We start from the raw sequence: 12664 nt of genomic DNA on the forward strand, positions 1-12664 counted from the left end.
GCCTTTGTGTAGGTGTGTGTGACAGGGAATGGGATGGGGCAGCTAGAAAGAAAATCAGAAATGGAATCTGAAAGAGTTAGTCACAAATGAAAAACAACTGAAATGAGACAGAAAGACAGACAGACAGACAGAGACAGACATGGACACAGAGACAGAGAGAGAGAGAGAGAGAGAGAGAGAGAGAGAGAGAGAGAGAGAGAGAGAGAGAGAGAGAGAGAGAGAGAGAGAACATAAACAAATATATGTTAAGCCATACTTTTCTCATCAAACATTTTTAAGGAAGGTAGGACTACAGCTGAGAATGAAGTCAGGGAAGCTAGAAGACACAAATAAGAGAAAGCTTCTAAAAATGGAGGTTAACCAGTGAACATATTCAGAGTTGGGAGATGGAGTGTTGTGTGTGGACGGCACAGCAAGGAGGTCCATTGTAGCACAGAGTATATGACTAAGGAAGAAGAATACTGGAAAGTTAGAAGGAACCCATATTGTGAAGGGATTTCAATGCCAAACAGGTTTTTATCTGATCCTGGAAGCAATGAAGAGCCACTAGAATTTATCATATATTGGGGTGACATGATCAAACTTCTATTTTAGTACAATCAGTTTGAAAGCTGCGTGGAAGATGGATAGGGATGTGGAGAGATTTGAAACAAGTAAACCAAACAATAGACGGTTGTAATAGTCCAGGTATGAGGTGATGAGGGGCCGTATCCAAATAGTTGCCATGTTAGAAGAGAAAAAAGACAAATATATAACAGATGTTATGATTGTTGAACTGATAGGAATTGACCACTGTGGATATGATGGGGTGAAAGAAAGTGAGTAGTTGAAAAAGACATCTAAGTTTTCAGCCTCAGTGACTAGGAGGAGGATGGTACCCTTGTCAGTAACAAGGAAGGAAGGAACAAGGGAGGGTTCAGGAACATAATGAGTTCAGTTTTGAGTTTAGGATGCCTTCTGAACATCTGATTAAGGAATTAGAAATAAAGGTAGGGCTCAAACTATACCCAAAGGGCATGTCATTATTGAACAACAGCTAGGTGATACAGTGGATAGAGTGCTGGGGTTAGAGTTAAAAAGATTCATCTTCTGGATTTTGAAACTTCCCTCAGTCACTTACTATCTGTATGACACTGGGCAAGTCAGTTGACCCTGTTTGCCTCAGTTTCCTCATCTGTAAAATAAAGTGGAGAAGGAAATGTCAAGCCATTCCAGTATCTTTGCCAAGAAAACCCCAAATGGGATCACAAGGAGTTGGATATAACTGAATTATAACAACAAGTGCTCACCTAGAGCTTTAGAGTATGATGAATAAAATCTAATTTGTATTTGCCTTATTCCAGTCCCAAGTGTAGGGAAAACTATCTAAGTCAATCTAATCAGTCCAAATCAATCCCAGCTTGGGCCTTTGAGCATTGGCAAAGCCCATAAGCCCATTATTTTCTTACAAGAGATTTAGTATTTTACCCACCTATTAGACTATAAACACCAGGAGGATTGGGATCACATCTTGCTTTAACTCGGTATAGATGAATTTTACACACACACACACACACACACACACACACACACACACAAACACAAACACACACATATAACATGAACAAGATAGAATAAAATATAATAAATATAATATAGATATAGATAAGTATATATGAATTTACATTTAAGTATATAAATAATTTTGCATTAAAGTAAATAGAATTATATATGAATATACATGTATATATGTATACATGTGTGTGTATATATATACATATATATATCAAGAATGTTTATTTCATGAATCAAAATGATTATCAATATGAGGAAATTTTTTTGTGACTGCTCTAGATAATCAAGGGGAAGGAAAAAATATGATGTCACCCCCAACTTTTCAAAGTGCTTCTATAATTATACTCATCACGTTGATTTAACTGCCTTTCCTGCCCTTCATTTTGTTCTTTCTGGAATGACTCTTCTTTGCCTTACCAGTCTATTTTTCTCACAGTATTTATATATGCTAGTGTATATGTGTGTGTTATTAATTTTATTTTCCCCTTTATATATCATGTTTTTGCTGTGGATAGAATTATATATTGTATAAGAAAAATCTCCAATGAACATGCACCTGTTCTTGAAAAGTTGGTTTCAGAAATTACTTCTTTAAGATTTTTTTTCCCTTTGCCCTGTCTGCTGTTGACCATATTTTCTGGAATTTTCCATTTCAGTTTTCTATGGAAAAATACCTGCCCAATTTGGAAAAAAATGAAAAGAAAGGAAAAGAAAAGAAAAACATATCCTGGCCCTCATTCTCTGTTCTCTAAACCCTACAGACAAAGCCCCATCTAGAATTTCAAAGTCTATTCTCAAAATCCATGAAATAGAGATCTTCAACTCTTGTGGAAACTCCACTGTTGAAGATGATCTCTATACTGCAAAAGGTCTTTTCTGAGCTGCCATGCCCAGTGGTGTTCCTACTGGCATTCATGAAGACCTGGAGCTCTGAGACAATGATAACACCTGCTACATGAGGAAAGGTGTCTCAAAAGCAGTTGAGCACAACTGTAATACTATTACCCTGATCCTAGTGAGCAAGAAACTGAATGTTGTGGAGCAGGAGAATATTGATAACTTGATGATAGAGATGGACAGCACTAAAAATAAAAATAAATTTGGTGTAAATGCCATCTTTGGAGTGTCTCTGGCTGTTTGTAAGATCAGAGCTGCTGAGAAATATGCCTCATCTGGCATATTGCTAACCTTTCAGGCAATGATGAAGTTGTCCTTCTAGTTCCAACCATCAATGTGATCAGTGGGGACTCCCATGCTGGTAACAAGCTGGCCATGCAGGAATTAATGATCATTCCACCTGGAGCAGCAAACTTCAAGGAGGCCATGTGCATTAGAGATGAGGTCTACCACAACCTGAAGAGTGTCATTAAACAGAAATATGCAACGGATACCACCAACATAGGAGATTAGGGTGGCTTTACTTCTAACTTCCTGGAGAATAAGGAAGCTCTGGAGCTGCTAAAGAATGCTATTGGTAAGGCCGGCTATACTGATAAGGTCATAATTGGCATGGATGTGGCTGCCTCAGAATTCTTCTCATCTGGGAAATATGATTTGGACTTTAAGTCACCTGATAATTCCAGCAGATTCATCTCTCCTTTTGACCTTGGAGACCTCTATAAGACCTTCATCAAGGACTATCCAGTGTCATCTATTGAAGATCCTTTTGATCAGGATGATTGGGAAGCTTGGAAGAATTCCACTGCGACTGCTGCTATCCAGGTGGTAGGAGATGATCTCACCACGGCATGTCCCAAGCAAATTGAAAAGACTGTGAGTGAGAAAGCCTGTAACCGCCTCCTACTCAAAGTGAAGAAGATTGGCTCTGACTGAATCTCTCAAGGTGTGCAAGCTGGCCCAGTCCAATGGGGGGGGGGGGAAGTAATGTTTTTTCATTGCTCTGGGGAGACTGAAGATACCTTCCTTGTAGATCTGGTGGTGGATCTCTGCACTGGGCAGATCAAGACTGGTGCCCCCTGCCGATCTGAGTGTCTGCCAAGTATAACCAACTTCTCAGAGCTGAGATAGAGCTGGGAAACAAGGCTAATTTTGCTGGAAGGAACTTCAGAAACCCCCAGGGCAAGCAAACTGGTAAGGAAGCCTCAGAGCCGGCAGGCACCAGTCTACTCCATAGATGTCTGCTCCTGTCCTAAGAATGGGCAGCTCTGAGTATTAGACCAGTTTTGTTTGGGGGCAGGGGTCTTTTCTGTTTAACTCCCTCTCCCCTCCACCTTTCTATGATGTTCTGACTGCTTCATTAGAACTGTCTTATCAAAGACTATACCTGATGATCTGGCACTCTGTTGGAAATACCCTATCATCTTGTGACTGGCTCCAATGACCTCTTCTCACCCTGACACCCTGTGTTGATGTGTGGAGCATTATACTTGTGATACAGTCCCAATGAGCCCATGGGCCAGATCCTTAGTGGATTCTATGTGCAGAATAAAAGTATTCAATAACTCAAAAAAAAATCCTGTAATAGGGAATTTAATGAGAGTGAAATGAAATAAAATGGAGTAAAAGTTGCTGCCCTAGCTACGATGAAAGGATTCTGACAGGATGGAATCTTCTCCTCTTTCCTTTTTTAGGCTCCTCCTATTTTCATCTATCTCCCCATGTATTAATAGAACACCTCTCAATGTCACACTGAGACACTTTGATATTCAGGCTCTTCTTTTAGCATGAAACAACCCAGCACCTCATTCTCCATACTTAGCTCTCTTGCTATTTCTAGAATTGCAAGATAGATATAAAACTGAGTGTATATTAAACGTAAATTTATATATGCAAATGCTCAGAAATGCTATCCTATAATTCATTTCTCTTCTCCTTTCCCCATCAAGAGAAACTACCTGAATATTTCTTCTGCTTAGAAATGCTGGCATCAAGAGTTATAGTTTCTTTTGTTTAGTATCATCAGAAGCCTTATTCCAGAAGCAACACTTGAAAATGTTCCATTGGCAATAATTTCCAAGGTAATTATGGCATCAAAAATTAATATGTATTTGTGAAGTCATGTGCAGCCTCAGATCTCATTATATATGCAAGAGTCAATGCTGTTAGGAAAGTGCACTCTGCCTCTCTTAGAAATGTGACTGATCATGGCATAGCCCAGCCTTCCTCATTCCTATTATTGTAATAATCTGTCGTTTTTGCTAACCTAGGCAATATCTTTATAATAATGTCTTAGAGGAAGAAGACAAACACAAAGTTAATACATAAATTAGGAAATAAAGGAGGGTTGATTGCCTACATAAGACATCTATATGTCATTATAATTGCCACATGCTGTTTTCATTTCTTATATATCATGATATCACCTTTGTTTTAATAGAATTTGCAGAGGAGTCTAACTTCTTTTCTCCTAATAGCTGACATGCTCTAATTTGTAAAACATTATATTTACATATACATGTACATATACCTACACATACACATATACATAGGTGTGTGTATATGTCTGTCTATCTATCTATCCATCTATCCATCTATCTATCTATCTATCTATCTATCTATCTATCTATCTATCTATCTATCTATCTATCTATCTATCTATCTATCTATGTTTCAGTCTTCCTAACACCAGTTATGTTTTCCACATCAGAAATGAAGGAGACTTCAGGATATTCTATGGTTAATGCTTTAACATAAGCCCTAAAATTACACAATTTAAATGAAAAAAAAATGGATTAAGAAGACATGAGCATCACTTTGGTGATTGGTATTTGGGCTACTTCATAATTTGCAAAATTATGCTGAAAGTTTGGCTAATTTTCTGACCAAATGAACTTGTCCTTTTCCACTTTGCTAACACACTGTTCATTACCTCTTAGAAAAAGTATTTCATAGAGTGGAATTTTTAAATCAAACAAGGCCATTCTGATTGTGAATAGAGGTAGAATTTTTTTTCCCAATGAGTCTTTGAAATTGTAGGAGAAGAAATGATATGTGCCTTGTAAAACTGAATGAATTTCCAATTGACCAGTAATTCTTTTGCTGCTTTCCAAGGGGTGAATTGGAGAGTTCTATCAAAAAGACAAGGAGGAAAAAACACCATAAAATTAGAGCAGATTCTTTCTCTGAGTGAAAAAAAAATGTCAGAGAGAATGAAAGAGGCCTTGGACTTCAAATATAATGAAAGAAAGTGGTATTTTTTTTTCAGAACAGATGAGCCAGATGGCATTTACACAAAAGAATCAAAACTTGATGAATGGTTGAGAGTTTTCTTTAGTTCTTGTCACTTCAGAGAACATTTTATAAACATTTTCTTTAAAATGATGGGACTTGAAGGTGATTGCCACACTTTCAGTTTTGTGTTATCAGTACAAGTCTGGCTCAGGTCACTAATGTATATGAGTGCCCATTGTTTAAAATGAGAATCAGATAGGGAATGTTTTGGAAAGTGTAGACCTTCCCCCCAAACCATTAACCCACTACTGATTTTGTTCTTCCCACAAACTTTAAACGATTTATCATTATATACTGAATCAAAGAATAAAGCACTTAGAACAATACCTGGCATATTATTGCTTTTAAATAGATGTATATTATATATACATACAAATGTGTGTATATACACACATATATACATATATGTATGTAAACACATCATGCATGCATGTATGTTCTACTCATTACCCTGGCCTTCAAGGTCCTTCATGATCTTACTACAACCTACCTTTCCAGCAGTATCTTATACTACTCTCCTTCCTATGTTTGCTGTTTCAGCCTAACAGGGCTATTGCCTCACCTGGGTTCTTTTGCTTCTATACCTTTGTTCAAAGAATCTCTCATGACTGGAAAGAGCTATTGTCTTTTTGCAAGGATAGACTACAAATTCCTTTTGCATGGAGGATTTAAGAATAAAGTGAATACTAAACTCTGGTTAGCATGCTACCCTGCCTCTTATTAGATTCACTCAGGCTCTGTAGTCCCACCACATAGACCTACCAAACACTACACTTTCTAGAGATGCTGTAGAATCCCTACAATCAATATTCTTTAATGATCTGGCTCTACTATGAGACAAAAACTAAGCATTTCATATTTGGGGGTTTCATTTATTGGTCATTTTAATTTCAGTTTTATAGACTCAATTTTTTTCTGAATGAGAATGTTTTTCTTTTATTTTCCCATATGTAATTTCCAGTTTTATTAATAATGAAAATTCCCTGGGTTCTGGTCATTTTGTCTTTTGGAGGTTTGTTGTTATTTTGTTTCTTATAAGTAATGATTTATTTTATTAAATGATGGTTATGAAATGTTACAATTGTATTGGGGATTTGCTGTATATATAGAGTGGCTCTAATGGTGTTTCCCTTATGGGGAGACACTGGGCAGCTTGCTTCCTATTTCATAGAGAGTCATGATAACGTGGAATACATTTGCCTTGTAGATATTGTGGAGCATGTATTTCCCTTCTCAATCTGGTCAGTTAAATATGAGGTAAAGAGGAGGCTCTTCATATAGAGAGGCATTCAACATGGTCTGTCTGCTTTAGCCATTTGTTGTCAATGTTTTCAAGGGTCATCAGAGGTTCCTTTGTTCATTACAACCTATAAAAGTAGTAGAAGCCATGATATTGTGAATTTGAAGGCTCTAGAGAGTGGCTTGACATGCTGGTTTTGGCATTTGGGTTTGGTGCCAGGATAGCATCAATTACTCAGAGGTGTTTTGAGAATGTGTTGTCCTTTGACATTCTGACAGTCCAGAGTCCAAGTGTGCAGACAGCTCAGAATGACTTTCCCCCTCTTCCCCAATCAAGGTGGTATAAGGGAGAAAATACTCCCATGGTATTCATGCAAATGCCATTCTTTGTTCTTGCTACATCTTCAAAGTAATACCTCTTTTTAAAAAAAGCTACCCGTTGTTCAGTAGCCAAATGGAATTGGGCCACTAATCCATATTCTCTAGGGTCGAGCAAAGCAACTCTAATCCCTCTTCTCCTACATTATGGCCCATTGAATGTGCTATTATATCCTCACTATCTTTATTTCTCTATGTTAAACTTCCACAGGTACCTGAACCTTTGCATACATCATAGATATGCTTAACAATCAGGCAAATCAGCTGATAAGGTCTTGTTCCAAGGACATTAGACAATAGACAAACCCAAATCATTCAGAGCACTATAGAACTCTGAGGAGAAGATGTACCCTGCCTGTCTATGGGATAGTAAGCCAGACCACATTTTCTATACAATAATCCAGGAATGCTGTTATTTGTTCAATCCCTTTCTTCTGTGGTTAGTTGTCAGAACATGTTATAGACCACATACCTCATTAATCTTTCCAATAGTCTAATGAGACAATAACAATTACCATCAGTCTGATTCTATGTATGGCCTTAATGAATCACAAAGAAGTCTATGTGAGTGAAGGGGAAAAGGCTAAAGCCAGAACATAAAAGGATGAAACAGTGAGTGAAGAGTGAGTGAGATGATGAGTACTAGGAAGCAAGAACAAAGGTTGTGAGCCCCAGCTGTGACCTTGGCCTTTCTCTGGGAAGGCCATTATGAGGATGGACCTGGATTAGTCTCATTCCAACCTTACCTCCCCAACCCCTAATTTACCTGCCCCTGCACAAACAATGAATATCAAAAGATCAAGTGGTGATAATAAGAAGCGCTTAATCAGATGTTGTCTCATACAGATTATCTGCATGGATTCAGCCTTGGTATAGTCGTTGGTCAGACAGACTCTGAGTTAGGCCTTAAATTCTGCCATTGCCAAATACTGTATATTTTACTTTGACAGGTCACTTAACATTTCAGTTTTTCAGCCAACTCTGTAAAATTAAATAATGGAGAGAAGGTTATTATGAACACAGGTAAAAGAAATTCCTTACAGGAAGTCCCTACACCAGTGAAATCACAAACACAGGTAAAACAAGCAAACCTTTGGACATCAAATTTTTCAGAGCACTACTTTGATCAGAAAGTACAGGGTTGTTAGCTCCCTTAAAGGAATCTTTTAAATAGTAATTTAGAGGACAAAGACAGAAAAACAATTAATGAAGTACCAAATAGAGTATGAACACTCATGATGGAGAAACAAAATGATGTGTGAAATTCTGGAAGGTAGTGATCACTTTTGTTATGGAGCATCAGGAGGGACAACCTGGAACATACAACATGAATAGAGATATGTTTTCATGAAAGAAATCTGGTGGTTTTAGTGGAATGAAAGCTCTCCAGAAGGCAGAAGCTGCTTTATTTTTGCCTGCTCAGTACATAGTAAAATGCCTTCTATATTGTAGGCACTTAAGGACTATTAATTGAATTTAATTGACAGTAAGCTTAATATAAGTCAACAGTGTGACTTGAAAGCCCCAAGAGCTATTGTATTATTAGGTCACATATAGAGAGGAATTGTATCAAGGATGAGGGAGAGTAAAGTAAAGCTCATGCAATATACTTCCTTGGCCAGACTTTAGCTACAATATTGTGTTCAGTTCTTAGCCATAATTTAGTATTGATATTAATAAAATGAAATATGTTCCTATCATGGAGACCTAAATAATGAGGAGACTGACATCTATCATATATACAAAGGTTCAAGAAACTGTGGAAGGTTCACCTAGAGAAATAAAAGCAGTAGGGCTAAAATGGAATATTCAAAGGGCTATAATGTACAAGAAGATGGATTGTAGATGCTTTGCTGTACCCTAGAGAGTAGAATCAAGAGTAAATGATGCAAAAGACAGTGGTAGATTTTGACTTGATTTCAGGAAAAATCTTTCTAAAAATTTGAACAATAAAAAATATGGGAAAAAATCCTCTTACTCAAGAGGTTTCCCTCATCTGTAGCTCTCGAAGTAATTTAGATAGGAGGTAGTAATGGGGTAGGAGCTCATGGTATATTCTTCAGGTATAGTGTTAATATTTGACTAGGTATAATAATAATCTATAATCCATGAAAATCCTTTCCAGTCTCCAGATTCTGTGACCTGTAGCAAAGATCTAATTTCTACTGATGGAAATGTAGTGGGGAGAGTATTACAGGTCTCAGGATCAGTGCAGGAAAAGTAACAGTAAGATGTGGGCATATTAAAGGACTATATCAAATGCCTGCCATTTCTAGGACAGTATTTTATTTTATTTTATTTTTTTAAGTTTTATTGAAAAAATATGGAACGCTTCACGAATTTGCGTGTCATCCTTGCACAGGGGCCATGCTAATGTTCTCTGTATCATTCCAATTTTAGTATATGTGCTGCCAAAGCGAGCACTAGGACAGTATTTTAAAGCATGCTTAGGTAAATTATTCATTTGGTTCTCTTTCAGGGGAGCTTAAATCCAAGGGGTTTAAATCCAGAGTTTAGAATTTAAAAAAAGATCCTTTGCAACTAGTCATCTGTCTCATTATCAGTTATGACAAGCTAGATTTAGCTTGGAGTTGGTAGTTGCATATTTGTCTCCAGTAACAATTTATTGTATAAGTTTGTCTAATAGTCACATGGATATAATATAAAGTCAAATAACTGTCAGCTATTATGATGACGATGAGGAGGATGACAGTGACAATGACAATGAGGATGATATGCTAGATCTAGAGGAAGAGGAACAAGAGTTAGAATTACACATTAGTCATTTTTGAGATTTGTACCTCTGGGCAAGTCATGACCTATGAACCTCAGTTTTCTCATCTGTAAAATGAGAGGCACAGACTTGATATCTTTAAAAGTCTCTTCCAAATCTAATTGTATGAATATAATTGTTTAGTGGCACAGAATTTCAAGCTGCATAATAAACCATTACCTTAGTCTATAATACCAGCCAGTCAGAAGGTATCATAGGTGGCATTAGGGACCTCATTCTCTTCAGTTAACCTGACTCCAGAGAAAATACAGGAATATAATAGCAAAAATATATTACCTCCTTTTGTCTGCATTTCAGAATTCTAAATTTCACTTAATACTCATTTCCAATCTCTTGTCATATCTTGTTTATACTACTACAACGTCTCTCTCCTGTCTCCCCATCTTTCCACCCATACTGTTGCTATCTTTATCCAGATCTTGTTCAACTTTTATCTAAACTAAGCAAACAATAAACATTTATTAAGTTCTTACTATATGCCAAGCACTTTGCCAAATGCTGGGGATACAAAGTATGACAAAAGACAGTCGTTGCTCTCAAGGAACTCAGTCTTATTAAGAAGACAACACACAAACAATTGTGTACTAACAAGCAACATAGAGGATAATCAGAAATAATCAACAAAGTGATGACAGTAGAATTTAGGGGGATCATAAAAGTCTTCCTTAGGAAGGTGGTATTCTAGTTTTGCCTTGAAATATGCCAGGGAAGGGACTATTAGGTGGTGCAGTGGATAAAGCCCAGGCCCTAGATTCAGGAGGACCTGAGTTCAAATCCAACCTCAGACACTTGACACTAGCTTTGCGACCCTGGGCAGGTCACTTAACCCCCATTGCCCTGCAAAAACAAAACAAACAAACAAAAAATATGCCAGGGAAATCAAAAGGCAGCGATAAGGAAAGAAAGCATTCCAGAAATGAGGGATAGCCAGTGAAAATATAGAGTCAAGAGATGGTATACTTGAGGAACAAGAAGGAAGCCAGTGTCACTGGATCACAGAATGTGCTTTGTCTTCTTCTTTGTTGTCATTGTTGTTGTTTTGTTTATATGAGGGGAGTGTATGATGCAAAAAGACTGAAAAGGAAGGAAGGTCCTGTTATAAAGGCCTTTGAATAGCAAACAGAAGGTTTTCATTTGATCTTGGAGATGATAAGGAGCCACCTGAGTTTGAGAGGAATGTGGTGATAAGATTAAGGTCTGTGCTTTAGGAAACTATTGTAATAGTCCATAGGTGTCCTGATGAGTGCCTGCAACAAAGTGGTGGCAGTGTCAAAGGAGAGCAGGGGAATTAAGTGAGAAAATATTTCAATAGCTTCCTACTTTGAATCCCAGCCTTAGATCATTCTCTATGATATCTATTCTTCATTTGACTGACAAAGGGATTCATTCCCACACTCAAAAACTCTGGAGGCTTATTGCATCTAAGATAAATAAAAGCTCATTTGTTTGTCAATAGATTATTTTAAACTAGTCCCCACCTTCCTCTTCAGATTTATAGATTATTCACATTCTCTATAGTAGAGCAAAACAGGAACACTGTATAGGCAGGCAAGACTGGTCTTACTGTTATTCCCTAACCCATGAACACTCTATTTCCTCTCTTCATATCTTTCTGCTTATTGACCCTATTCCTAAAATGTACTCTCTCCTTATTTCTGGCCCTTAGTTAGTTACCTTCAAATCTCACTTCAATTACTACATTCTACATATACTTCTCTGGTTACCAAAGCTACTAATGCCCTACTCTACTCCACCCCCCCCCCCAAAAATAATAAAAATCCTGTCTGTGTATGTACAGGTTGTATCTCTTCCAGCTACATTATAATTTGTATGTACAGGTTGTATCTCCTCCAACTACATTTTGATTTATTTGAGGGAAAGCAATCCCCCTTTGTCTTTTAAACCCCTGTGCCTAGCATACTACCAGGCATGTAGTTAGTGTTTAATAAATGCTTGTAATTGACTCCTTTAGAATGTCATTTCCCTTCATTAGTATAATATAAGGTACTTGAAGTTGGGCACTGCATTGTTTTGTTTTTTGTATATTCCTAGACCCAACACAGTGCCTATGCTTCAATAATTTTGAAATCTAAATTTAATTATTTAAATTTTGCCAAATTAAAACCTCCAGATATTTTTCAAATCAACTTCTGTTGAGCCAGATTTCCCTATCCTGTACTTATGACATTGATTTAGGAAAAGAAAACAAAAGAAAAGAAAAGAAAAGAAAAGAAAAGAAAAGAAAAGAAAAGAAAAGAAAAGAAAAGAAAAGAAAAGAAAAGAAAAAAACTAAAACTAAAATGGAAGTATATACTTTTTTCTTTTTGCAGAACAAGGAGGGTTAAGTGACTTGCCCAGGGATACACAGCTAGTAAGTATCAAATGTCTGAGGCAATATTTGAATTCAGGTCCTCCTGAATCCAGGGCTGGTGCCATCTAGCTGCCCTGGAAGTATATATATTTATCTCTGTTCAATTTATTTTTCTTGGTTCCTGCTATTCTGAAGGG

The 12664-nt window shown here is 37.1% G+C and overlaps 1 non-coding gene and 1 pseudogene across 1 annotated transcript; one reads left to right on the forward strand and one right to left on the reverse strand.

Moving 5' to 3' along the window:
- The first annotated feature begins 697 nt into the window (after positions 1-697).
- Positions 698-3707, forward strand: LOC122747775 (annotated as a pseudogene).
- Positions 3708-9679: 5972 nt separating this feature from the next.
- Positions 9680-9786, reverse strand: LOC122737477. Its single transcript, XR_006354310.1, has one exon. It is a non-coding gene; the product is annotated as a U6 spliceosomal RNA (small nuclear RNA).
- Between the last annotated feature and the right edge of the window lie 2878 nt (positions 9787-12664).

The sequence above is a fragment of the Dromiciops gliroides genome, chromosome 1, assembly GCF_019393635.1.
Source record: "Dromiciops gliroides isolate mDroGli1 chromosome 1, mDroGli1.pri, whole genome shotgun sequence".
Classification (NCBI taxonomy): domain Eukaryota; kingdom Metazoa; phylum Chordata; class Mammalia; order Microbiotheria; family Microbiotheriidae; genus Dromiciops; species Dromiciops gliroides.